Below are 27,179 nucleotides of genomic sequence, written 5' to 3'. Positions count from 1 at the left end.
GTGGGGCCCAGCTGCACTGTGCAACAGCCTCCCTGGGGGTCTGGCTGGCTGTCAGGGATTGCTGTGGGGGCTGGAAAAGTCACTGTCATGGTTCAGGTAAGTTTCCCCCTAATTTCTTTATTTCTCTTTCTTTCCATTTCTCCCCCCCATTTCTTTATTCCCCTTTCTTCCTCCATTTATTTCCCTTTCTTTCCATTTCTTCCTCCCATTTCTTTATTCCCCTTTATTCCTCCCATTTCATTATTTCCCTTTATTTCCATTTCTTCCCCACATTTCTTTGTTTCTCTTTCTTCTCCCCTTTATTTCCCTTTCTTACAATTTCTTCCCCCATTTCTTTGTTTTTCTCTTTCTCTTTCTTTCTTTCCCTTTCTTTCCATTTATTCCTCCATTTTTTATTTCCCTTTATTCCCCTTTCTTCCCTCCATTTCTTTATTTATTTCCCTTTTATTTCCCTTTCTTCCCCCATTTCTTTATTTTCCTTTATTACCTTTTCTTTCCCCGTTTCTTTATTTTCCTCCCTCCCTCCCTTCCTTCCCTCCCTCCCTCATGAGTGTGTGACCTAATGCAGAGGTGGCCAACAGTAGCTCTCCAGATGTTTTTTGCCTACAACTCCCATCAGCCCCAGCCATTGGCCATGCTGGGTGGGGCTGATGGGAGTTGTAGGCAAAAAACATCTGGAGAGCTACCGTTGGCCACTCCTGACCTAATGTGATCTAATATGTTAATGAGTTCCTGCTGGGCTTTTTTTTTTTTTTTTTACAAAAAAAGCCCTGAACCTAGGCATTTGCCTGCCATGCTGGCTGGGGCTGATGGGAGTTGTAGGCAAAAAAAATCTAGAGAGCTACTGTTGGCCACCCCTGACCTAATGTGATCTAATATGCTAATGAGTTCCTGCTGGGCTTTTTCTAAAAAAAAAGCCCTGGACCTAGGCATTTGCCTAGGGCGGCAGGTCGGGTTTGTATGTGCGCATATGCCAAATTAAGCTCTCCTCATGTGACTTCAAATAGAAAAACAATTATTTAAATTAATGTTGCCAGCCTGAATCATTCTCCCTCAGTGGAGCACTGTTTTTTAGGTTGATAATTTTCTATGGCCCATGAATGATGTTATAAATATCCAAATGGTTCTTGGCAGAAAAAAGGTTCCCCGCCCCTGATCTAAAGCAACCATTTTAGCACTAGTGATCCAAAAAACCCTGCAGTGACTATCTGCACAGATTTTGAAATGCCATTGGACAAACAGCAGGGAGAAAAGTGACATCACCACATAGAAGTGACACTTTAGGAAATGCTGTGGCATCACCCCAACATGTTGACATCCCTTTCAAGGTGCACAGGAAGTGAAGTCATCATATTGTTGGCAATATCACATTATTGCCGGAAAGCTACCCCTCATGCTGTTATTCTGTATGGTGGAGCCATGGATGCCAGCCTCCAGGGGGACCTAAGGATCTCCCGGAATTGCAGCTTATCTCCAAACTATAGTATAGAGATCAGTTCCCCTGGAGAAAATGGATGCTTTGGAATGTGGACTCTAGGGATTTTTACCCCACTGAGGTCCTGCCCTCCCCAGGCTCCACCCCAAATCTCCAGGAGTTTTCCAACCTGGATCTGGCAACCCCAATCCCCATCTCCTGCCAGTGGCTGGTGGGACCTGGTAACCCTATAGGAGCCATCAAAGGAATTAGGTATATATCAAGGCACTTTTGTTCCTGAATCAGACAATTTTCATAATGCATAAAACATACAACTTTACAATATGTTTCCATCTCTGATTTCCAGTGCGAAGGGAGTACTGTTTCTCTTTTTCTCTTGAGCATTATAAAATACTAGGAGTAAGGCTCATTGTGAAGAAAAATACAACAGGCTCTGAAAGGAGGCTCTGAGCGAGTGTCCCCCCTTGCTGTCTTCCCACCCATCCAAGTGAAGGCATTCGTTCCTCCCCCACCTCAAGGGGAGCTGATCTTTGCCATCTGGAGAGCAGTTGTTTGAGTGATTTCCAGCCCTCACCTGAAGATAAGCAACAGTGGTTCTCCAGGAGAAAATGGCATTGTCCCCGTCTGAGGTCCCATCCTCCTCAAACCCCACCCTTGCCAGGCCTCACCCCTTAAATCTCCAGGAATTTCCTAACTTGGAGCTGGCAACCCTATCTCCTTAACTTTATCTGCCCATCTGACTTCAGCTTTCCATTGTCCCCTCTCCCTGTAGTATCTACATAGGGAAAGGACAGGCTTTCTCCTAGGGATCCCAATCCCCTGGTCCCAGTGGGGGATCTCCCAATTTGGGGAGGGCTTCCCCGCTGCTGGCCAGCAGGGGAAATGCCACCCCAAAATGAAGTTTTCTGAATCATTTCTGGTAAACTGGAAGTGGCCTGAAAAACTAGAAGTGCTGCCCGAAAGCAGTCTTTTGAATGGGGAAGCACAAAGGACCACTCAAATGGCTGCTAGCCATTTGAGTGGTCTCTTTTGTGTCCCCTGGGGAAACAAAAAGGACCACTCAAATTGCTGCAAAGTTTCAGTGCTCCTGATCACTGAGCAGGCTTGCAGCTAGTTTAGGCTACCAGTTATCCCTTTTCTAGGATCAGTTTTGCTCCTCCCCCCCCCCCCATTAGCAGGGGGAGGAGCAAAACTGGCCATGAAATGGCTGGCAGCCATTTGAGTGGTCAATTTTCATAACCCCTACATACCACTCAAGTGGCTGCCAGCCATTTCCTGTTTGGGCTACTTCTGATTTTACCAGAAGTAGTCCAAAATGTCTATCCCCCCCACCTCCCAGAACACTCCCCCCTTAAAGGCCTCCACTGGAACGATAAGGGGATTTGGCAACCCTAGTGTGTTTGTGTGTGTGTTAGAGAGAAGCCAGCTGCTAGGGAATGAAGAAATGACTGTATTCAGGGGAACTGCGCTGCTGTATTTTTATTTCTTTATTTTAAGGAATGGGAAAGTCTCCTGACCACACCCCCAAAGTCCTCAGGTATTTTCTTAGCTAGACTTGGCAACCCTACATTCTCCAAAGTGTGTGTGTGGGGAACCAAAGCAGCTTACATAATTCTCCTCTCCCCCCTTTGACCTGAACAACAACCCTGTGAGGCAGGTTAGGCCAGAAGTCTGTGACTGGTCTGAAATCACCCAGTCAGCTTCCATGGCAAGAACCTGGGTCTGTCAGACCCCACTCTGAAGCCCTAACTCATATGCCCTCCCTAAACTCCACCACAGAAGCTCCAGGGATTTCCCACCAACCTGGAAAGTTATCACTAAAGGCTTCTAGGTGAGTGCTCACCCAACTTTGCTGTCTTCCCACCTACCCTAGTGAAGACATTTGCTCCCCCTCCCACCTTAAGGGGAGCTGATCTGGACTCCAGACAACAGATCTCTCTCCCCATCCTGGAGAAAATGATTTGGAGGGTGGATTGTATGGTACTATACTCCACTGAGGCCTCTCCCTTTCCTGACAAAAGCAGCCTGGGTTGCCTAGCAACACCTCTGGCTAGCACTTCCCAGGGGGCAGCCATGGGCTCTAAGGAAACACTCCCAGTGGGGCCTGGCCTCCCTGGCTATGTATGTGGCCTTTGGAGTCTGCATATGCTGAAAGGCCTTTTGTGAGGCTACAGTAGCTCTGCAGCCCTTTCTGAGGCCAGTTGACAGAGAGGACACATAGAAGAGTTGGAGATGTGGCTGTCTCTGAGGTAAGACTGCTTTTGGAAGTTTGTTCAACATTCCTGGGCCTGCAGTAAGTAGGGGCAGGGGAGTCAGGCAATGGGAGACCAGAGATGGTGAGCGATGTGTAATGGACCAATAGTGCATCCCCACAGTAACTGCCAGAACTAAGGGTTGCCAATCCCCAGTTGGGGCAGGGGATTCCCCTGTTTAGAGGTCTTCCCCCCACTTCAGAGTTATCAGAAAGCAGGGGGAGGGGGAGGTTAATGTCTACTGGAGATTGGTCTCCATAAAGTATAATGGAGAATCAAACAGTGGGTATATGAGGCTCTGGAAGGGCTGTTTCCTCTCCTCAAGACATCTCCCAAGTTTCAAAAAGATTGAACTAGGGAGTCCAATTCTATGAGCCCCAAGAGAGGGTGCCCCTATCCTCCATTATTTCCAATGTATTCCTTTTAAATGTGATGGCCAGAACTCCCTTCAGAGTTCAATTGTGATTGTCACAACCTTGATTTGGTTCCAACCTCGAGTCCCCAGATATTTTTTGAGTTGGACCTGGCAACCCTAGTTGGCTGCCTTTTACTGACAGAATCAGCTTTGCTGACTAGCAACAGCCACTTTGGCAGGATAGAAGAGCAGACTTAACCAGTGGCATGCAAGTACTCTTGATTGATAGTTTGATGGGCCAAAGGCTGATACTCCACAGTCCCACCGAGCCCCAACCAATCAGGAGGGTCAGATTTTCCATTACGACAGGAGAATTGTTATTGTAGATAAGCTACCCTGAGCTCCAATAACAGCATGCAAATGTTATAAGTAGACAGATCAAAGAATATGCAATACAATATACAGTAACACAATATACAATATACAGTAACACAATATTTCTCAGGTTGCTTTGGCATTTCTGTAGTTCCAGAAATGCTTGTGTGGTATGCGGATGCCCTAGTTGTTTCATCTTGTCACCTCATTAGCAGTTTGATTATTGCTAAAACACTGGTTGGCACATCACACTTTATGGCTTGATAATACCCATTCTTCTTACATTAGGAATGGTTAGGGAGTAATAATAAACATTAGGGCAGAAAGTAGTCAATAGAAATAGAAGCTTGCTAAAGAAGAAAAAAAAACCCTTGACATATATCAAGGCCAGTTTTTGCCAAGCAAAACATTTCTTCAGAAGCCTTGCTTGGCAAAATGAATGTTTCATCTGGAGTGGAGGTGTGAAGGAAAAGTAACATTTTATCAGTAGCAGAAACTTGCATAAAACACTATCAAGAATAAGGGCCACAGCAGTTTAATGAAGCTTAGGGCTTAAAAGTGAAGTTTTGCCCAAGAAAAACTAATGTTCCATAAAGAGTGGGACTGTTCAAAAATAATGTTTTATTAAGAGGGGGAGATTGGCGGGAATAACATTTTTATCAAAATTGGGGATGTTAATGGAATGATGGATTTACTGAGAATAATGTGTTAACAGTACTTAATTTCCAATAGCAGGGAAAACTGCTCCTTAGAAAACATCTTTCCCACTTAAGCTCTTGGTCTAGCTCAAACACTAGTCTTGACAAGCTGTGAAGATGATAAAATGTTATTTTTGGCAACTCCAGCTCTTAAAGTTGAGCTTTAAGAAGGCTGCTTTCAAAGGGAAGAAGTGTTAATTGAATAGGATCCCTGCTGGTGAGCCAGGTAACTCTTTCATCTAGAGTTTATATGGTCCTCCTATTCAACTACATTTACCAAGTGACATTGCACAAAGGTCCTTTCTATACCGTTGGATGATCAAATGAGATTCTGCCAACTGGGTTGTTCTAGCCTCTATCATTTTTTCCTAATAGGTTATCAATTCCACAACAATTTGGAGGCTGCTGTATTGAGTTCAGAAGAAGAAACAGGAGATTTTCAAAATCAGCAAAAATCAGAGATCTAGTATTGCCTGCTGCTGAAGAAACATCATCGACAATAAAAGGTAACACAGAGGAGATGGCTGACTTAACACTAATTGTTGGTATTTTCAGAATGAATAGCATCTCGGTGTTATGCCTTGGAACCAGAGAAAGAATTCTGGACATTTATAGTCATTTTTTTGTGCTATTATGTGATGTCCTGGCACTGTGCTTGTATTGTGGTTGCTTGCTATGGTGCTTCTAACTTTGTTTTATGATTTAAAAGTCTCAATGAATAACAGGCAAGGGAAAAAATTGCAACAAGAAGATTGTAAAGACTAAGAATGGAACTTGTTTGCATTATTCCAAATGGAGTTTCCCAGGGCTTTTTTTGAGCAGGAATGCACAGGAATGGAGTTCCGGCTGACTTGGCATCAGGGGATGTGGCCTAATATGAAAATGAATCCCTGATGGGCTTTTTCTACAAAAGAGCCCTGTGAGAAACAATGGTGATGCCAGGAGGTGTGGCCTAATATGTAAATAAGTTCCGGCTGGGCTTTTTCTACCAAAAAGCTTGGAGTTTCCCACAATTTCACTAGAGAAGCTAGTTTTATGCTGCTGCTGACCCACAGAAAGATTGAACTTCTTCAAGATTCCTTTGCCTTCTGGCAGCCAACGTGTAAAGAAATGTATAGTGCTGCAGACATGTTAGAGCTTTTACACAGCTTCTATACATCAGCGAAAGAAACAATGGTGATTCTGCATGTCTCTAAAGCAAGCCCGTACATCCAAATAGCTACCAGCTTAATGACTGTATGTAATTGTCTACCAGGATCTTGTAAAATCTCATCTGATTCCTCGCTAGCCTTTGTTCTGGTCTCATGCTATTTTTTCCCATGGCTCTTCTGCCCAATTTTGTACACACTGCCGCAAGGCCACAACTTGCCCTGCCTCTTTCCCCTCTGCCACTTCAGGATCCTGGTTTTCAGAAAATCCTGAAACCATGAGAAAGAGGCAGGGCAAGTCACAGCATGTGCAAAATCAGACAGAAGAGTAATGAGAAAAAGGAGCACAGAATCAGGACAAAGGATAATGAGGAATCAGTCTTTTTATTGTAGCTACTTGCCTTGTTGGTCTACAAAGAGTGAGAGTTAGGCTTCCCAATCCCCAGGTCCCAGTGGGGGATCCCCTGGTTTTACATGCTTCCCCCCTCCCCCAGCCAGCTGGCCGGCGGGGGAAACTCCACCCCCACAGCCATTATGCACCTCCAGGAACGATTCTCATAGGGAATGATGGGGAATTGATCCGCGGGTGTCAGGGGCTCTGGGAAGGCTGTTTTTTGAGGTAGAGGTGCCAAATTTTCTGTATAGCATCTAGTGCCTCTCCCCAAAATACCTCCCAAGTTTCAAAAGGATTGGGCCAAGGGGTCCAATTCTATGAGCCCCAAAAGAAGGTGCCCCTATCCTTCATTATTTTCTATGGAAGGAAGGCATTCTAAAAGGTGTGCTGTCCCTTTAAATGTGATGGCCAGAACTCCCTTGGAGTTCAATTATGCTTGTCACATCCTTGCTCCTGGCTCCGCCCCCAATGTCTCCTGGCTCCATCCCCAAAGTCTCCTGGCTCCACCCCCAAAGTCCCCAGATATTTCTTGAATTGGACTTGGCAACCCTAGTCTTTGACCCAAGGAAAATGATGTTAATAATAAGATTCAGCACCATAATAAGGCTGTAAAGCATGGTGTCACAACAAGGGAAGCCAACTGGTGGAATAGCTGCTAAAACTGGACGTCCACTGCCGTGTTGGATACTGGCATGACTTTTTTGTTATTTTTTTAAAAACCAGAGTATTTTACATTTTTCATATGCATACTGAAATCTGAATTCTTTTCCATGCGCTCCTGTTCTTTTTCTTCTGTGAGACACTTGGCTTTTAAGCTTCTCTACCGATTTTTAAGCTACTAGCATCAATTGCAACACTGGTACAGAAGTATTTTGTCACCTGCCTACAAGGTGGTAGGCTTTTAAAAACATGTATCCATTGATTGACCAATAATCACCTTTCTCCTCAGAGAGGACCCAGAGTGGCGGACACCATACTCTTATCCTCTGTTATAACCTCACAATCAGGGCATTTTTTAATAGCAGTATTGCCTTTGCATATCAGGCCACACCTCCCTGATGTAGCCAATCCTCCTGGAGCTTACAGTAGGACCTGTACTAAGAGCCTTGTAAGCTCTTAGAGGATTGGCTACATCAGGGGATTGTGGCCTAATATGCAAAGGACTTCCTGCTACAAAGGGAAAAAAAGTGCTCTGCTCATAATAACCCTGTCACAATAACCCTGTGAGGTGGGATGTGACCAGCTCTGGGTTGTGAAATACTTGGGAGAGTTGGTGGTGAGGGGAGGAGCCTGGAAAGGGTGGAGTTTTGGGAAGGGAGGGGACTCTGCAGGTATAATGTCATAGAGTTCACCTTCCAAAGCAGCCATTTTTACCTTGAGGTTGGCAGCCCTCATGTGACTGGCCCGGGGCTACCCAGCTACCCAAGCAAGCTTCCATGGCACAAGTGGGAATCTGACAGGGTCTCCCAGATGCCAGTCCCGCACTCTAACCACTATACATCACTGCCCCCCCCCCCAAACACAACCCAGGCTTGAGTCTGATCTTCTCTTCTAATCAGGCCTCTCTAAGTCCCACTTTTCCTCATGAGGTGCTTCATTTTAAGGGATCTTTTGTCCCAACAAAGGACAGAATCCTCAATATGTCACAAAAGAGACAATTCCAGCCAGTAAAGACACAGGACCAAGGTGATATGGTTGAATTATGACATTTATCAGATAATGTTTTGATTGCCCACAGTTTAACTCATTTGTCGGATGCCATCAAGATGGGCCATCTGTCAAATGAAGGCAGTGCAGAGAAGGCAAAAAACCTGGGACCACCAGGGAAAAATTCCTTCTCAGCTCCAAATAACGGCAACTAGAAAAACAATCCTGCACTGTCGGGTTAAAATGGTGGGCATTTCAGTGACAAGAAATTTATTGTGATGAACAGTCATTGTCTTCTGCATCCCGAGTCTTCGGCAAGGCTGCCTTGAGAGAGAAGCCCGTGGCATTTTCTGTCTTCAGCTGCTCTCTCAGAGGGTTCATAATGAATGGCTCCCATATCTGGGAGATCGTCCTGTAAACGGGAGGATAGTTTTGTTGGAAAAGAAAGTTACCTACCTGACTTACCTTCGGCAGGTGGGCACTGCAGTGAGGACAAGGAACTTGTCATGAACAGCCATTGTCTTCGGGATCCTGAGGGTGTCTTCGGCAAGGTTGCTTCGAGAGAGAAGCCCGTGGCGTCTTCTGTCTTCAGCTGCTCTCTCAGAGGGTTCATAATGAATGACTCCCATATCTGGGAGATCATCCCGTAAATGGGAGGATAGTTTTGCTGGAAGAGAAAGTTACCTACCTGACTTACCTTCTGCAGGTGGGCACTGCAGTGAGGACAAGGAACTTGTCATGAACAGCCATTGTCTTCGGGATTCTGAGGGTGTCTTCGGCAAGATTGCCTCGAGAGAGAAGCCGTGGCGTCTTCTGTCTTCAGCCACTCTCTCTGAGGGTTCATAATGAATGGCTCCTGTATCTGAGAGAATCGTCCCGTAAACGGGAGGATAGTTTTGCTGGAAGAGAAATCTACTTACCTGACTTACCTTTGTCAGGTGGCCTCTTTCAAATATGAGGGTGCACCTGGATCCTGAAAGGGAATGTTACACATTTTGCCATCTTCTACCTTTGGCAGGTAATCTCTCCTAACAAGAGGGGGATGGGAGAGGACTGAGATCAGTCCAGCAGGCCACGGAGGGGAGGGTGCCTCTGAGGATAGGCCAGAAATCCTGGCTTTTTATAGAAATGGTCTGATTTCCTAAGCAACATGGAGCATTATGACATCGTAGAGGCTGTCTTGGCTTCATTGTGACTGATTTTTTTCGCCCATAGGCAGTTTTGAGACCTGTTGGTTTGGGGTATAGGTATGATCATTGTCACTGATAATGACAAAAATGTAAAGAAATAATTATATTCGGGGCTTTTTTGGTAGCAGGAACTCCTCTATTAGGCCATGCACCTCTTATGTAGCCAGTCCTCCAAGAGCTTACAGGACTGTTATTACAAGGCCTACTGTAAGCTCCAGGAGGATTGGCTACATCAGGGGTGTATGGTCTAATATGCAAAGGAATTCCTGCTTCAAAAAAAAAGCCCTGATTATATACATTGTTGGTTGCATACAGATTTTTGAAGGTTTATTAGTACAGTTTACACAGTGGTTATTTTCATTACTAGTCTGATTTCCGTGTTTCCATTAGGTGGTTTATTTCCTATCTTAGGAATATGATGGACAAACAATTTTTTTTGTATTTACTACTGATGATCTAAACTAGGGTAGTCAAACTCATTTGTTTTGAGGTCTGGATCTGACATAGATGAGACCTTGTTGGGCCAGGCCATGTTGGGTTGGGCTAAGCCATGTCAGGCTGAGACACTATTTAAGATTAGGAAGCAAAGATATAAATTTTATAAAGAACACAAACACAAATGTTTTTTAAAAACTTAAAAAATGCTTAAAACATTTGCACTCATTGGTCTTAAAGGTGCTTTCTTTGTATTTCTCCCATGGGATCCAGAGAACTGGGCAAAAGAAGCTCTGGCTCTTTCTTTCCTTCCCCAGGGGACTGGGCAGGGGGGAAGGAGCCTCAGCCAATAGAAGGAAGAAAGGCTTGGCTCAGCAGCCCTACTGTGCAATTGAGAGAGCCTGGCAAAACAAGCTATTCCTCCCCCCCTTCCTCCCCAAGGGAGGAGCCTCAGCCAATGGAGAGAAATAGAGGTTTTGCTCTGTAGCTCCTGTGTGATTGAGGAAGCCTGGCAAAGCAAGCTGTGATGCAGAAGGAAGCGAGAGAGAGGGAGAAGGAAGCGGATGACAGCCAGTTGCTCAGGGGCCTGATAGGAGCCCTCTGGGGACCTGATTCGGCCCCCAAACTGCATGTTTGACAACCTTGATCTAGACAGGATAACTGCAAATTACCCCTCTATGTTGAGTATGCAGTTTTAAAATTACTTTATCCTATGCAGCCACAATGTCTGCTTTATATGTCTTGGTTATTTCCCCTTTTTGTGGGGGGGAAATATTAGAAAGTTTGCGAAATCTTAGAGTTCAGCAGAATTCTCACAGGGGGGTTTGAACAATGGAGCCCAGGAGCAAATAGTTGGGGTGGGGGTAAGAAAGAGCGAGCACAATAATATTTGGAGGTTCTGAAGCTTCACTCCTGCCCAAAATGAGGCCTGATACCGCGCAGGGCCGTAGCCAGGATTTCATGTTTGGTGGGCACACCGCAGGGTTTGTTGTTGGGGTGGGTGCGAGGAGCCACCTGGTTTGGTGGCCCTGCGCTCTTAGCATTGTAAGCTGCCCTGAGTTCCACAAGCTAACCCCCCTTTGCCTGGACAGTCACAGCAGCTCTGCTCCCCCCCACCCCCTTCTTATGTGCCCCTCTCTCAGAGAGAGACCTTGTGACTTCCCCCCCACCCTTGCTCTGCATGCTGTGTTAGGGAAGGGGAAAGAAAAAAGCAAAAAGACCAGCAGCAATAGGGTTGCCAATCCCCAGGTGGGGGCAGGGGATTCCCCCGGTTTTCAGACCCTCCCCCCGCTTCAGGGTTGTCAGAAAGCGGGGGGAGGGAAATGTCTGCTGGGAACTCTGTTATTCCATATGGAGATTTATTCCCATAGAAAATAATGGAGAATTGATCGGTGGGTATCTGGGGCTCTGAGGGGGGCTGTTTTTTGAGGTAGAGGCACCAAATTTTCAGTACAGTATCTAGTGCCTCTCCCCAAAATAACCCCCAAGTTTCAAAATGATTGGACCAGGGGGTCCAATTCTATGAGCCCCAAAAGAAGGTGCCCCTATCCTTCATTATTTCCTATGGAAGGAAAGCATTGAAAAGGTTGGCCAGAACTCCCTTTGGAGTTCAATTATGCTTGTCACAGCCTTGATTTTGACTCCACCCCAATGTCTCCTGGCTCCACCCCCAAAGTCTCCTGGCTCCACCCCCAAATTCCCCAGATATTTCTTAATTTGGACTTGGCAACCCTAGTGAGAGTGTATGTATATGCCAAAAACTTAATGCCAAACTACACATTACATTTTCTGACAAATTAGATCCAGAAGCTGCAGGGAAGGCATTAAAGCCCACAGGGGCTCAATTTGGATCAGGATCACAGTGGAGGGGGGAAGAAGAAGAAGAAGCATGTGGAGGAGTGGGAAATCAAACCTGTTCTCCCAGATAAGAATCCACACACTTAAACCACTAGACTAAATAGGCTCTATGGAAGGGCTTCTGTCTCTCTCCACCCCGTTTTTCCAAGCCAGAATGGGCCTGGGGGAAATTTTGTGAGGGAAATTGTTTAAACTTTCCCAGACAGTTCAATGGACCACTGGATCACAAAAGAAACTGAGAGATCTTTAGTATTAGTCCCTAATGGAATAGGGACACTGGGATGAAAATAGTAACACTATAGACTACATCCTTACTCTATCACTAACAAGCTTGGTACTCAGTCAGCTCTCCCAGATCAAAAGCTGCCAACTGCTCTTCTTTAACTGTCATTTTCAACCCTCTGCTAACATTCCATCAGCTCTCATCTCATTGGCAGTGAGCCAGATATCCCTTCCTGGTTCAGCTAAACAATATAAACTGGTAAACATATTTAACCCTATAATGACTGAACTTAGACATTGCCTAGACATGCAACATAAATACTCAGAATTCCAACAGTTTTCCCTAGTTTGTAGGTACACATATAGCATTCTGTTGCCCATACAGCTTCAAAGTAGGACAAACAACTTCTTCCTGGTGCCATTTTTGGATAGGAGCCCCTCCTTTTCCTGCACCCAAGATCTCAAGCTATATCAGGCCCCTACAGACTTTAATAAAACCTTTCCCTGCACCTGTTGTGCGTCTGCGCAGAAAGCCTGGATGACTCATCAGAAAGCGTAAAGTTTAGTAGACAAATGTATAGTTTGTGGTCTGGACTTAGCCTGCTGGGTCACAAGACTTGACTGCTGGCTTTACACTGACACCTGATAAAATCCAGGGCAAGTTTCTGGGTGAAAACAGGACTAAGAATTTTACATCATGTTTTAGTTATTGGGAGAGATATTTCATTGATTCAGGAGTAGACTTACTGGAAAATTTTGCAGTATTCCAAGTGTACATTGTTCTTTGTAGCAACCATCACCACATGAAGTTGAAGCCAATAAGATCCACCTGCTGTGCCGCTGGCGGCAATTAGTCATCAGGGCCTCTCAGATTCATTCTTTATTAAATTCTTCCAACTATGCTTGCAAGTAAGATTTTATCAGAAAATGACATGAAGGAAGCAGTGTATGGATACAGGCGCTGATTTGTTGTTGTTCCTAGTTTGCTGCTTTTACAACTGCTGTTGGCCAGTCTGTGTTAATGATGCTCAGTCTGCACTGTGAGAAGGCCAGGACAGCTGTTGCCAGGCATAAGACCTCTTCCTCCTTTGTCTTTGATGCAGCAATTGCTTCAAAAAATAAAGTCATGAGCTTTGACTTGCAGGTCAGACACTGTTCAGGGTATTCTGTAGTGGTACACTATGCTACCTGTTGGATCATGCCACTATTTTGTTAAAATAGTTAAAATGAAAAGGGAAATAAAAATTAAAGGAATGCTGGAAACGTCCTCCCAATAAAAGTCCCAGTGAAGTGGGGGGAAAGGAATGAAAGGAATTGCTCAGTTTTAATCAAGGGCATGGAAATAAGAAGGGAAAGATGTTTTAAGGAAACAAGTCTGAATAAGCTATTGAATTCAGCTGAATAAAAGAATCAGGCAATAAGCCGTCTGTAGATATTTCTTTGACCTTCTGTTCATATGGAATGGGAGCACACTAGCTACCTGTTTCTGGAGAGTGATATATGCTATCACTGTATTGTAAGAATAGGGCAATGTGCAGATTTTCCATTCACAAAAGAATTCTCTGTGTGGATACAGCTTTCATTCACATATGGATTTTCCATGTGGATTTTCACATATGGATATTCCATACCTAACGGATTTTCTGCATGGAAAATACATACATGAATGGAAGCTGCATCCACATGGAAAATCCACACATTGACTTATTCACACTGTGGAGGACTACATTTTTCTTTGAAGGTTTGAAGTGAGCAAAACCTTCACGAGTTTTAAAATGCTTTCCTTCCCTTGCCAGAATATAAATGCGGGAGGGGGTGTCAATTGCTCACCAGTTTCACCCAAGGAAACCATTAGATATGCAAATAGTAGGTAGACTCAATAAGATGAGCAAGTCATACTCATCCCAACTCCAGCTAGACAGGTGACATCTAACAGAAATTTGAAGTACTGAAAAACTTCAGAAAAAATTTCCTGGAGGCTTCATAAAATTTCCGAGTAGGCCTGACCTGATCAGGAGAAAGAGTTAATTCTTACCTGATGTCTGTAGGAGATGGCCATTGTCATGTGCTCGCCTATACATCTGAGCAGAGGCCCCTTTACCTCAGCTAAGGAGGTTGCCTTATACTGAGATCTACTAGAGCATGTAAAGAGGGAGGGACAAAGGAATTTCATCATACCCTTTTATTTTGGATTCCCTGCTTGGTCTGGTGCTGTGCTGAAAGTAATGCATGTGGACATTTTCTTTTTAATAAATGCTTTAGAACTTTTAATGCTGGTAGTGGTACTCTGTATTACATTAGATCTCCATGATTCTGGGCATGCTATTTTAATAAAGAGAGCCAGGTGGGAGAGTAGTTAGTTGGTGAGTGGCTGCTCCCTCCATGGTACACAAGGCAGTAACTGTCCTCATGGTTATCAGGTATTGATAGCTGGAGATACAGAGGTAAGCAGACAAAGCTATGAGCCCTTGTCCCCTCAGTGGGCAATTCCTACAACACAGCTCCCCCCACCACGGGGCCAACTGGCACCCATGGGCAGTGGCTGCCTTTGCTGCCCATGGGAGGATGGGGCAGTGACACCAGATGCAAGTGTCCTAGCTTTAGGTAGCCATCAGGGTAGGAGCCAGCAGATAATATAGACTGGCTCCTCTTGGACCTCCTCCAATTTGTGCCTTGTGCTTGGCCCACCCTGTATGCTGTGTAGGCTGTGCAGGCTGTGCTGGTTGCCAAGCTGGGGCTGGGTAGGAATTGTTACACCTCCCTTGTGAGGCTAGGCAGGGGGTGCTTTTTCACCTACCCCACACAGTGTGCAGAAGAATGCTGTTTTGGAGCTGATGGAGCCCTTAGCTAGCTTGTTCACTCTAGGAGTGTGTGTGTGGGGGGGGAGGATGGATGGATTAGTGGAAAGAGGTAAAGTGGACACCATAAGACACCTACCCTGTTTGGGGTGGAAAGGGCTTTGTGGCTCGGGGCAGGGGGGATGAGGGGTTACCTCAGGATCTGCTTTGGCAAGAGCCCTGCCTTAGGTGGGCTTCATGGCTTGGGGAGGTGGGGCCTTTAACAGGGAACCTTCTAGTTAGCCTAGACAGCCAGGGGTGAGCCAGGGGCATGGCTTGCACCTGGGTTAGGGGTGCTCACCCAGCTTGGGGCAAGGAGATAGTCAGAGGGCTGACACCTGCCATGCCTGAATTGCATGCCCTTACCACAGTAATTTAAATAATAAAGTGGCCTTTAATTATTCCCAACTCTTGTGTCTGTCTCTATTTCAACTGGGGGGGGGGGGGGACAAAGGCCAAATGGTGGTAGAGGTTAAATCAGGAGAGGTAGCGAAAAGCCCCTCCAGATTTTTGGAAAACGAGGTAGGCAGAGACGAGGTCATAGGAGGACTATTCTTCTACACACACAATGCATGTATCATGCTCCCAAAACATGCAGGTGGCACAGTCCATATGAGCAGAATGCCAGCATAGTGTCTACAGCAGGCTAGAGTCTCACAATAATCATTTCACTTATACCACCTGAGGACTTTGAGATCAGCCTTTCCTGGACCTCCAAAATGCCACAATAAAGTAATGTCCCAAATAGGTACTTTTCAAAACAGAGCTTTTTTCAGCCTATATAGGAGTAGAAAACAATAGTTTCTTTCCCATTTGCTGACTGATTGGGTTTCCTAGAAAATAAATAGACAAGAAGGGAACAAATGCTTGTATGAACAAACATAAAATTATTTAAAGATAAGAAAAGATTAAAATTAAATAATATTCTGTTTAAGGAAAGCAAGGAAGAAAAAACAGCTCAAAACATTGCATAATGGGGAAATAAATTTAAATGTATGGGTAATTTAATAAAGATTTCAGTTAACAGAATTTATTATTCAGGCAATGCACATAAATGTGGTGATTAGCTGAACTAAGAGAAGGCTTTGATTGAACTACCAGACTATTTAGCATTCCATTTCTAAATTTGTCAGTGTGTTAGTGAGACATATCTCTCTAGGCTTGACTTCGCGAACGAAGATTTAAGAAAGGTGCAGTAGTCCACTTCTGCTGCAGGCTCGCTGGTGGCTGACAAGACCAATACGGGACAGGCAGGTCCGGCCACAGTGGCTGCAGGGAAAAGTCTGATTTGGGGTTGGTGCTGTAGCAGTACGATTCTTCCTCAATCTCCTTTTGTCCTCAAGACCAGCTATGCATGCGTTCTCAAAGGAAGAGACAGCCTGGTGGATGCTGTGCCTCCATGCTTTGCGATCTGAGGCTAGGTCAGACCACTGGTGATGGTTAATGCAACAGGTACCAAGGGATTTCTTCAAGGAGTCCTTGTACCTCTTCTTTGGTGCCCCTCTATTTCGATGGCCGGTGGAAAGTTCGCCATACAGGGCAATCTTGGGAAGGCGGTGGTTTTCCATCCTGGAGATATGCCCTGCCCAGCGCAGCTGCGTCTTCAACAGCAATGCCTCGATGCTTGTAACCTCCGCCCGCTTGAGGACTTCAGTGTTGGTCACAAAGTCACTCCAGTGGATGTTGAGGATGGTGCGAAGGCAGCGCTGATGAAAGCGCTCAAGGAGTCGCAAATGATGACGGTATAAAACCCACGATTCGGAGCCGTAGATGAGGGTTGTCATCACAACCGCTTTGTAAACATTGATCTTTGTGCCTTTTTTCAGATGCTTGTTGCTCCACACCCTTTTATGCAGTCGGCCAAATGCACGGTTTGCCTTTGCCAGTCTATTGTAAATCTCCTTGTCGATCTTGGTGTCTGAGGAGATGATGCACCCCAGGTAGCTATTCGGCCTAGAAGTTAGTCTGAAGAAGACAGAAGTTCTCCACCAGCCTGCACCCCAGGAAGATTATCACCCTCCTTGCATCACGGTGGGTGAATCAGTTTTGAAGTGAGACATATATTGATATAAGAATGACATTTGTTATACAGGTGTATAGCATAAGTCTGTATTTCAAGTTCATGTTCCAATCCAGTCGCAGCATCCATTTGCTAATAGGGAGAAAAACTGACATACCAAAATGATAACTGGTGTTCAAAACAACCTTTTGTTTTTCAAGGATGAAATTTTGCTTGAACTGTTGGCTTTTTTTCAGGGGTGCCACACAAATGAAAAAGGCAATGTTCTATAATATAGCAGCTCCCCTGAAGACTGAGATATTCAGCTAGGCTTTTTAAGTTCAGGACAAAACTGAATGAACTGTGAAATGAACTTATTCTTCTACAGCTGAAATTTATTGATCTAGTATTTGTAATCTGTTTTTATGTAGCCATTTATAAAATGGTGATAATTTTGCGCCTTGTTTCTAAAAGCACTATAAGATACTGTTTCTGGTTTGGTTGCTTATATTTCTGTCTTGTGATCATTGTTCCCTCTAAACTGAGTTAGTGTGAGCTAGCCTCCAGAGCACACAAGAAAAATGGTCCCAGAGCAAACCAATTTATGCAGTAGTTCATAATTTTAATGCCAGTAGCTCTCAAAGTAGAATTTTTGCTTACAAGACTCCAAAGCTGAGAGGGAGTATTGCTTGTGACTAGCTGAATATTCTCACAAAGCCATATATGATAGGGAGGCCACAGAAGTCAAAACCATTATAGTGTATATCCAAAATCCCTCTTCTTCTTCAAAAAAAGAACCATACATCCTCAGAGGGCTGTGTGTATTGCCATTTTCTCCTTCCCATGTCAGACCCCCACATTGTACCCCATGTTGCTTCAGAAGGCCCTTGGATATTTAGAAGCCAAGGTGTAAAAGATCCACTTTGTAAGTAAAGAGCTCCACATGCCTTATAGAATTTCACATGTTGGCCACAAAGACAACAATTCATAAAACATTTTCTCTGGATCACCTGTAGGCACATAAGAAGAAGATATTGGATTTATATCCCGCCCTCCACTCCGAAGAGTCTCAGAGTGGCTCACAATCTCCTTTACCTTCCTCCCCCACAACAGACACCCTGTGAGGTGGGTGGGGCTGAAGAGGGCTTTCACAGCAGCTGCCCTTTCAAGGACAACCTCTGCCAGGGCTATGGCTGACCCAAGGCCATGCTAGTAGGTGCAAGTGGAGGAGTGGGGAATCAAACCCAGTTCTCCCAGATAAGAGTCCGCACGCTTAACTACTACACCAAAACACCAAAGAAGAAGATGAAGATATTGGATTTATATCCTACCCTCCACTCCGAAGAGTCTCAGAGCGGCTCACAATCTCCTTTACCCACAACAGACACCCTGTGAGGTGGATGGGGCTGGAGAGGGCTCTCACAGCAGCTGCCCTTTCAAGGACAACCTCTGCCAGAGCTATGGCTGACCCAAGGTCATGCTAGCAGGTGCAAGTGGAGGAGTGGGTAATCAAACCCGGTTCTCACACTTAACCACTATACCAAACTGGCTCTCTGGAGTGTTCTGAATTCACCCATTTGTGAATTGCAGGAGAGGTATGTGTTTTCTTTAATTTCATACCATTTGCACTGTTCTAAACTGGTTTCCCATTAGTCTGACTTAATTAACTTAGGCTGCAGTCTATAACCTTGTTTCATCAAGACTATTTCAACCTATAACTTCTCCACTCCCCATGCAATGAAACTAAAGTGAAATCCAGTTAGAGTTAGCGTAACTGGAGTTTATGGATTGTACTATATGTGAACTAATCAAAGGGCAACTGATCAACATCCAACCTAAACTAATTGAGGTTGAAGTCAAACTAATCAAAAGCAAACTAAAACAGTCTGAGGGAGGTAAATGTGAATTTGAGTATTTGTTAAAGAATACAAATACTCAGAAGTTTATTTATGAATCTGAAAAGCCCTTTTCAGTTTCAGCTTTATTTATTTTGGTTTTGTTCCAAGTGAATTTTTACCTCCTGAATTTCACATTAAGTCTCAGGGTTAAATGAACAAAAAATGTAATATAAATCCCACCTGAAACTACCAACTCTTACTTGCTTTCACACTGATGCCACGTGAGACCAACTCTGCAAACTTATATTTTATACAGCTTCAGCTGGAAAGGCATAAATTTGTTCATTTCTGACTATGGCCAAGCTTATGAAAGGGTTTGTGAAACATGGTAGAGCTCTCATAAATCCTGGAACAGAAGCTGAGTTCAGTACTTTTCTCAGCTCAGAATAAGGAATGATTTTTCAGTTCTTGAGAATAAGAACTGATGTGGGGATTAACACAACTAACATGATCAGGTCTTCTGACACTGATATCACCTTGAAATTCACATAGGAATATTGGAGAGAGGAGGAGTTGAAAAGGTCTCCACAACTAAATCAACCTCTTAGGCAAGTTGCAAATCTAGATTAACCAGCATTTATTTATTTTAAAATTTAAAGATTCCCTTCCCAGTTTATAACTTTGTTGTTAACCATACTGAGTTCTGTGAATTCAGAGAAGGGTGGTATATAAATCCAAATTATAAATAATGAAATCATAGTTCTTGAGATGACTTAAGACATAAATAATACAACTTAAAAATACAACTTAAAAACACCTTTAAAAGGCTATTTTAAAAATCTTAAGGCTGAGTACAATATTTAAAAGTAAATGTAGTTATGGGGTGGAGGGGCCAGGCTGCTCTATTAAAAGGGGGCAATGAGAGAGAAAGAACAGCAGGGAGAGAGAGGGGGGACAGTGAGTGAGCGGTTGAGAGAGAGAGAAGGGCAACACAAGAGAGAGAGGGGGACAGTGAGATAGTGGGAGCAAGAGAGTGAGAACAGCAGTGCAAGAGAGAGGGGGACAGTGAGAGAGTGGCAGAGAGAGAGTATGGCAGTGCATGCGAGAATGGGACAGTGAGAGAGTGGCAGCAAGTGTGTGAGAGAACGGCAGCACGAGAGAGAAGGGGAAAGTGAGAGAGCGATAGCTAGAGAGGGAGAGAATGTCAGCGCAAGAGAGAAGGGGGACAATGAGAGAGCGGCAGCAAGAGAGATAGAGAAGGGCAGCGCAAGAGAGAGGGGGGCAGTGAGAGAGGCACAGTGAGACAGAAAGTGGGAGAGCAACAGCAACAATGGGAGTGAGACAGCAACAGCTAGAGAGAGAGAGTGCAAGAGAGGGTTGGGGCCAGGTGGGATGGCCTCTAGAGGGAAGAAGCAGCCAAGCCCCACAGCCCTCCACCAATTTTTTTAGGCCAACGCCATGCTGGGAATTATTAGGAAGGGAATTGAAAACAAATCAGCCAGTATCATAATGCCCCTGTATAAATCGATGGTGCGGTCTCATTTGGAGTACTGTGTGCAGTTCTGGTCGCCGCAACTCAAAAAGGATATTATAGCATTGGAGAAAGTCCAGAAAAGGGTAACTAGAATGATTAAAGGGCTGGAACACTTTCCCTATGAAGAAAGGTTGAAACGCTTGGGACTCTTTAGCTTGGAGAAACGTCGACTGCGGGGTGACATGATAGAGGTTTACAAGATAATGCATGGGATGGAGAAAGTAAAGAAAGAAATACTTTTCTCCCTTTCTCACAATACAAGAACTCGTGGGCATTCGATGAAATTGCTGAGCAGACAGGTTAAAATGGATAAAAGGAAGTACTTCTTCACCCAAAGGGTGATTAACATGTGGAATTCACTGCCACAGGAGGTGGTGGCGGCCACAAGCATAGCCACCTTCAAGAGGGGTTTAGAAAAAATATGGAGCAGAGGTCCATCAGTGGCTATTAGCCACAGTGTGTGTGTGTATATATATATATATATATATATATATATGCCCAAGAGTTCTTGTATTGTGAGAAAGGGAGAAAAGTACTTCTTTCTTTACTTTCTCCATCCCATGCATTATCTTGTAAACCTCTATATATATAAATAAAAAATTTTTGCCACTGTGTGACACAGAGTGTTGGACTGGATGGGCCATTGGCCTGATCTAACATGGCTTCTCTTATGTTCTTAAGTTTTTAGCTCCCAGGCCCCTCCACCCAACATTTTCTGGCTATGGACCTGAGTGCACAGACACTTATCTGGGAGAACCTGAGCGCACAGATTCTTATCTGGGAGAACCAGGTTTGATTCCCCACTCCATCACTTGCTGCTGCTGGAATGGCATTGGGTCAGCCATAGTTCTTGCAGAGCTGTCCTTGCAGCTTCTGGGAGAGCTCTCTCAGCCCCACCTACCTCACAGGCTGTTTGTTGTGGGGGAAGAAGGTAAAGGAGATTGTGAGCTGCTGAGACCCTGAGATTCGGAGTAAAGGGCTGGATATAAATCCAATATCTTCTTCCTCTTCTTCAAAAAGGTAAGGGCAAGGAGGAAGATGTAGTCCAAAGCCTGAGTATAAAGGTATTCATCTGGAGTTCCACCTCCTCCTTCTGAGAGTTCTATCTCCTTGTCTATTGAATAGTAGGTGCAGCTGCATAACAATCCCTGGATGAGCTCCACCCCCTATTTTTCTACAAAATGACCCCTGGTTAAATGTATAAGCAGTCAGGAGGATTTCAGTGTTTTCTGGATTCAGTTTATTTGCCCTCAACCATCCAATTATCACCTCTAACCTCACCTGGCTGTTAGAAAAGAGAAATAAGAGTTTATGCTATCAATGTATGGCCTTTTCCAAGTAAATGTTGAACAGTAAAGGGGTCAAGTTCCAGGGGATGTTGACACCCTTCAACATATTCTGGATGTGTGCATGGGAAAAAGGTATTTGTGAAGTTCCTGTACCATGCAAGGGGTTGGAGTAGATGACCCTTGAGGTCCCTTCCAACTCTATGATTTATTTATTAAAATATTTATAAACCACTTTTCCCTTGTGGTTCCAGTGGTTAAAATTCCAAAATAAATAAAATCTCAGATATTTAAAAAAAAAATAACCAAGAATCTTAATTAAAGGCTTTATCTTACCAGCTTTTAAAATGGTTTGCTTCTGATACAGATGGCAGATTGAGAGGCATGATATCAAACAGGTAAAAACTTTTAAATACTTAGGTACAGTCTTCCAGTTTAATGGGTTGTGGAAAGTATAGTACGTAGTACTGAGAATGCCCCAGGCCTGTAGCTACAGTTGGGCCACAGGGGAGAGACCCATTCTTTCAACCCCCCCTCCAACTGTATGGCCCCTCCATTGGAAGGCCCCCAATCTGTCCCTTTTGCTCACTGCCACTCTGAACAAGTAGTTTTTAAAATAAATTACTCTATATAACTCTAACTCCCGTTCCCTAACACAGCATGCAGAGTAAAGGGGGGGGGGAGTGTCTGCCTGAGAGAGGGGCATATAAGAAAGGGGTGGGGGGAGAAGAGCTGCTGTGACTGCTCAGGTGAAAGGGGTTTAACTTGTGGAACTCAAGGCAGCTTACAGTGCCGAGAGCACAGGGCTACCAAACAGGGTGGCCTTCCACCACCTCCCCCAAAACAAATCCTGCTGTGAGCCCCACCAAACGTGAAACCCTGGCTATGGCCCTGGAATGCCCATAGAGTGACCTCTGCCATCGTGAGATTTTTGTTCACAGAAGGGGCTTCTTATATCCCTGCAGCAGTTAAGGTTTTTCAGAGGAAGGTTACTGTCCAGTTCATGTATGGCTCCCAGCTTTGTCTTTGTAACTATCTTCAGTTTCTGGAAGTAGTACAACCAAAGTTCTTGCAATCAATATTTGAAGCTCCTTGGTGTCTCTCAAATGCTCTCATCAAGCTGGAGATAGGGATGGTTCCACCTGAGGCACTCATGTGGGTCCAAATGACCACCTATTGGTTAAAACTAAATTGCAACCCTCAGGGACTAATTTGTGTGGATAATTACCATTCAAGCTGGCTGAAAACTGCTTAAGAAAAATTACAAATGTATGGCTTCTCCCCCCCCCCCCCCGCCTTGTTACAGCTAGGCTTCCTCCAGGCTTTTTCAATAGAAAAAGCCCAGCAGGAACTCATTAGCATATTAGACTACATCCCCTAATTTTAGCATATTAGACCACACCCCCTAATATTAGCATATTAATTTATTAGCATATTAGGCCATACACTCATTAGCATATTAGGCCACACCAGCTGGGATAATCAAGTGCAAGTGGAACTGGTGGTAGCCGGCTCCTGTCCCCCACTGCCACTGTAAGCCAAGATGCCCTCAATAGAGGTTGGGGAATTGACAGGTGGGCAACTTTGGCTTTAAAAGGACCTAGAATCTATGTATACAGGATTCCACTTCCAGAAATTATTGCTAAATTTACCAAGGACACTAATTAAGTAAAACAATACACATTTATTACAGAAATTATTGAACACACATGCAAGGTAATGGATACATACAACACACATACAGTTCTAATAAAAATAGAGAGAAATGCATAGAGGTAACATAAGGATGGACAAACAAGGTGATAATTACCGATCGTAGTCTTCAAGGAAGGCTCCAATGGCGACAAACAAGGACTATGGGGAAGGGAACCCTCAACTGGCCAAGAATCGGGGATGTATCTAAACAGTACTGCTAGATGCGCAACTGTGGGGAGTTGGGACTGTGGTTATAAGGGCTACCTTGAGCCCTTAGGGGGTAGGCGGTACAGGGGCGGATGACAGGTGGTCAGCTGGTACATGACCTCAGAAAAAGGGGAGGCTCCACAATGATCATAAGGGCTGGACTTGTGCGGTAGCCAATGGCCAGTTTATTGGGGGCACCTGATTGGATGCCCATTCCTGGCCAATGAGCAGACCTGGCCCTGGTTACTTGATTGGACTTCCAGGTAACAATGGGCCAAAAGGGGGAGGCTCCAGGAAGACCATTAAGGGAAAGAATGGGTGAAATTATTGGGGTAGAAGTGATTAAAAGGCTATCAAAACTTATCTAAAAAGTGACAATAGATGGCCAAACTACTACCTAAGGTAACACACGATCTATACAAAGAAGCTTGGCTGTGGATGAAGATGTTCTTCCTCTTCTTCATTCCTCTACTGGCACCATCCTTTATCTTGTGTTCTGTTGGACAAAGGCTTTAGACAGTCTGACAGGATCCACGCCTAAGATAAGCTTGATTGCCTAATGCATAGGTGACATCTGTTGAGTACGTGAGCCTCCCGCTTCGCTGTCATGGAGTCTGGCACTGCAGGAAGATAGTTGCTGATGATGTTAGCCTACCAATATGGATTCTATGGCCAAGGCTGGAATCCACTTGCCCGACAGTTCCTGGCGGCACAACTTCTTCCACTGCAACGGCCAAGATGGTGCACGCACGGAGCGGCTGGAAACCCATCTGTCCTCCTGGTTAGCACTCTTCTAGAGATACCAAGTGCTGCTGCAACGTTGTGGCTGTTAGTACTCACATAAGTCCCTTACATTCTGGTAGACAAAACCCAAGTTCTCCTGGCAGATGTGTGTGAGTGAATTCTCCAGGTACCTGGCAACCAAACGGGTGACTACGATGTTCTGAAATTAGGGGTATTTTTCTCACACCACCCCTGCCTCTCAAAGCTGCAGCTGCTCCCACCAGACCTTCAAAGCAGCAGTCCTTTAGTAGACAATGCCCACCACTCAGGGAAGGAAGGAAGGAAGGAAGGAAGGAAGGAAGGAAGGAAGGAAGGAAGGAAGGAAGGAAGGAAGGAAGGAAGGAAGGAAGGAAGGAAGGAAGGAAGGAAGGAAGGAAGGAAGGAAAGGGGAGTGGGAAATAAAGCAAATAGGGAGAAAGAAAGAAAGAAAGAAAGAAAGAAAGAAAGAAAGAAAGAAAGAAAGAAAGAAGAAAGAAAGAAAGAAAAGAAAGAAAGAAAGAAAGAAAGGAGGGAGGGAGGGAGGGAGGTGGTGGATGGGAGCAACTCATCTCAACTCAGTGCAGCAGGGCCTCCTGACTTTGCTGGCCAGCGGGACATCATGAAGCTGCTGTGCAAATGCAGCTGGGCCCCCTGAAGCTGCCTGGGCTGAGCCAGAATGCTGGCCATGGCAGCTGGAATGCTGCCCATGCCAGCCGGAATGGCTTTCTGGTGTGTTCTAGCTCAAAAAAAGCCCTGGGCTTCATGAAAGCCAAAGAAATAACTAAGCAACAGATCTAGGACCTGGCTCTTTACTCTGATAGGATGTGCTTGCAGTGGTATGACACTGCAACCAGTGGTGTAGGGAGGGGGGGCAGGTCGCCCCAGGTCTGGGGGGTCTGGGGGGGGCCCCGCATTGCCAAGGGGGGGTCCCCGCTCACCTGCCGCCAGCTGCAAGTTGGCGCGAAGTTCGCCGGGCGACGCAGAAGGGCCCCTCGTGCTCGGCCGTCCTCCCCGCGAGAGCCCCGCAAGTAAAGTGAGGCAGGCAGCTTCCCCGCGCCGCCTTTTCTCCTCGCGCTCGCTCGCTCGCTCTGCCTGCCCGGAAACATTTTAGCGCCGCAAAACGCTTCGCTGCGGCCGTGCCATTTAACACTTTGAAGTTCGCACAAGAGAAGACTTCTCCCCCCTCACTTCCGGTTCCAGGAAGGAGGGAAGGAGGTCTTCTCTCGCGCGAACTCCAAAGTGTTAGATGACGCGGCTACAGTGAAGCTGGTAAGGTCCAGTTTCTGCGCTGCTTGGCTCGGCGCGATGGGAGGGAGGGAGGGTGATAATGACAGAGCACCATGCTGCATTGCAGTGCTGGGGAGAGAGGGAAGATGGTGGCGGGAGGGGGGGGGCAGGTGACGAGACTGCGGCACGGGGGGTGGAGGCAAATTTTGTGCTCCCACTCTGCCAGCCCTGGGGCAGTGGTGGGTGAGTCAGCCCTGATGCCAGTCCCCGGTACCAAGAAGGTTGGGGACCACTGTCCTAGAGAGTGATGTGGAATTCACAAAACAACTTAACCCTTTTTTTAAAGTATCACATGCTAGCAGAGTCTCATGAAGGTAGTCCTGGGAACTCTCCAGTGCTGTTTTGGGTTGCCATGGCAAAGGCAACTCCAGGCAACAAGGCCACGACTATGTGCCTCACATACAAGCTTGTATGAAGCTTGCAAATGTGCTTATTGCCTATTCTTAAGCATCAAGTGTCTCACCTCACTCAAGGGGCATGCAAAAAATGTTTTTTTTCCAATTCAGGATATGAAAAACATTAGTTTTCCCAAATACCAATATTGGTATTATATTGGGACTTGGGCACACATTTGGAAAACTTGCTGAGTTTACTTGCCAAGTCATGTCAAGTGAACTCAGAAGGGATTTAAACTTTAAATGCCTTCTGAGTTTACAACTCGGTAAGTGAATTCTTATCTGTGGTGGCCATCTTGCGGAAGTGACATCACCGGAAGTGACATCATATCCTGTTTCTGGCGGCGTGCACACACATAGGGGGGCCCACATAAATCTTGGGCCCCAGGCCCCCAAAGCCCTAGCTACGCCCCTGACTGCAACATAGCATGTTGTTATTGTTACTTGCCTGCAGACTATCATGCCTTAGAAATTGATAAATACTGGAGAACCTTTGCTTTGGCACATTTCAATGCCTTGCCTTCAGCTTTTCTGGATGGTAGATATTTTCACATTCCATATTCTCAACAGGTTTGTCCATGTCAAATGGGAAAAGCTGAGACAGTTGATTACGTATTATTACACTGTCTCTGCTATAAGGATATATGTTCCCAATGTTCCCAACCAGAAGACTGAAGTTGGTACATAGGGACATATAGAGAGAAATTGTTCTTTATATATGTGTGTCTAGCACTAGCACTAGCACTTTTAAAAAATTAACTTAATTTTAAAGCCTAACCAGATTTTAATTAAATGTTTGATGTTTGATGTAGTTTTATTCACCTGTATAATTTGGCTCTGAGCCATGTTGTTAGCCGCCCTGAGCCTGCTCCGGCGGGGAGGGCGGGATACAAATAAAATTTGTTGTTGTTGTTGTTGTTGTGTCCTAGACCACAAAGGGCTTTTAAACGTCACAACCAGCATTTGAACTTGGAAGCAAACTAGCAACCAATATAGTTTCAAATGGCCTCCAACTAAATACTTGGGTACACCAACTAGGATATCTATTGATGATGATCTTAAATTATAGATAGGTTTGCATGGGAATAAGTGATCTTTTAAATAACTTGGCCTCAATCAGTGTGAGATACACTCCCATGGATATTTGTTTGACAGATAACACTGGAACAACTGGAGCACTGTCCCCACAGTACCATCTTGGCCAACCATATGAACACCATGATCCATAGAACTAATATTTTATGAAAGGGCTTGTGTCTCTCACAATCTGGGGTATACATATTTGAAGGACCATCTCCAACCATCTCTTGGCTATTGTACCACTTAGGGTG

This window comes from Heteronotia binoei, chromosome 1, assembly GCF_032191835.1.
Source record: "Heteronotia binoei isolate CCM8104 ecotype False Entrance Well chromosome 1, APGP_CSIRO_Hbin_v1, whole genome shotgun sequence".
Lineage (NCBI taxonomy): Eukaryota > Metazoa > Chordata > Lepidosauria > Squamata > Gekkonidae > Heteronotia > Heteronotia binoei.
The sequence above is the reverse complement of the archived record's forward strand: the minus strand, read 5'-3'. Positions refer to the sequence as shown.